General features: G+C 37.7%; 1 non-coding gene across 1 annotated transcript; it reads left to right on the forward strand.

Moving 5' to 3' along the window:
* Positions 1-1,274: 1,274 nt before the first annotated feature.
* On the forward strand, positions 1,275-1,376 carry LOC121927447. Its single transcript, XR_006103214.1, has one exon. It is a non-coding gene; the product is annotated as a U6 spliceosomal RNA (small nuclear RNA).
* Positions 1,377-1,707: the final 331 nt, after the last annotated feature.

Below are 1,707 nucleotides of genomic sequence, written 5' to 3' on the forward strand. Positions count from 1 at the left end.
GAAGAGGTAGGCACAATGCCAACAGGCCTCTCCATTAGAAACTGAGCCCCTCCCAGAAGGCATCTGACTCTATCCTGGCCTCTGAGGGGAAGAGAAGGTAAGCCCAACACCTTCCCTAATTGGGCCTAATCAGAGTAAGAAGAAGGGCCTTCCCTCCAGTCCATCTGCCATGGTCCAGGCTTCAGAGGGAGAGAAGATCTGCTGGACTTTTCCCCTTCCCCACCCCATTCCCTTCTCTTTTTGTGTCTTGTCTCTTTAGATTGTAAGCCTGAGGGCAGGGAAATGTCCAGTTAACAATTTGTAAGCCGCTCTGATAACCTTTTGGCTGAAGAGCGAGGTATAAGTAAATAAGTATTATATTATTATATATTTTCTGTGTGATAATACCCGGCTGCATCCCGCATTCGATTTTAAAATGGAAGAGGTAAACTGGCATATTTAAAAATGCAATAAGCTCCATAGAAGTAAAATTAAGAGGAGGAATATGACAGATAGAAAAGCTGTATATAGATAGAGATTCATGAATATAAGCAAATTGGAAAGTCACTATGATTTAATTAGTGCAAAATGCTTGAAGATAGAAGTTTTTTGTTGATATAATGGTATATTCAAAATACAATAATCTGTACAGTGATTTTAATGATAAATGAAAATAATAAAGATACATTAAAAAAGAAAGTGGACTTACCTATGTGGGAATTACAACTGTCTGTTTCGTAACCTCCATATCCACTAGAAAACTGCTGTTATGTTACTATGCAGAAGAACTGGCAAAGTACTCAGGGCACATTGTACACCAGTGGTCAACTAGCACTCTTAGTGGTGTCTTGATATGCATATTCACAATTCACTAACAGGGTATCTTACCACCTCTACTACTAAGCTATGTATATGCAAAGTTACATTAAGTAAAATGTGATATAGGATTCTGGTGTACATCCATTGGCAGCAGGAAATCTGGAAGACCTGAATACAGAGGGATCACTCCATCCAGGATACTTTCTTTTGATTTTTTAAAATTTCATAATGGTTTCCCTGTTTACAAATATGCTTTGCATTTTTCTTTGGGAGAAATCTGACAGGGACCTGAGACCAATTCATTCTTCCTACTGAATCCCTTTTTGATTTAGGCTGAAATTGTTAAAATTCCATTGCACATTATCATTTTGTGGTAAGTAGGAATCAATAATATGCTTCCATGGAACATTCCCCCCCCCCCCATTATTTCCTACATATTGTTTCATATAAGTATCAGCAATTTCATGGATGTAAGAATGTTTCAGCAACACATATGGCAAGATTGGAATGATACAGAAAAGATTGGCATGGCCCCATGTAAAGATAACAAACACATTTGGAAATCTTTCCATGCATGAAGGAACATATTATTTTAGAACCTGTAGCTGAGGCTGAGACAAAGGTGAAGTATCATACTCTTATGCAATACTGCAGTCAAGACTGAATTGACCAGGAGGACAGAAAAATAATAGGTTGCTTGTGACTCTCATTTGACTACGAAATCTTCAAAGAGCCAAAAGGAGGAAAAACGTATTATTATTATTTTAAAAAATCATGGTTTTGTAGGAGAGGAAAAGAAAGTATTGGGAGGAGGAAATGAGGGAGATTTTCTGGACCATAGATAGACTGAATTAGACCATCTCCCTTAGGGGAATTCTACCAGGAAATGTTCTCTCATAAAATACAGCT

The sequence above is a fragment of the Sceloporus undulatus genome, chromosome 3, assembly GCF_019175285.1.
Source record: "Sceloporus undulatus isolate JIND9_A2432 ecotype Alabama chromosome 3, SceUnd_v1.1, whole genome shotgun sequence".
Taxonomy (NCBI): Eukaryota; Metazoa; Chordata; class Lepidosauria; order Squamata; family Phrynosomatidae; genus Sceloporus; species Sceloporus undulatus.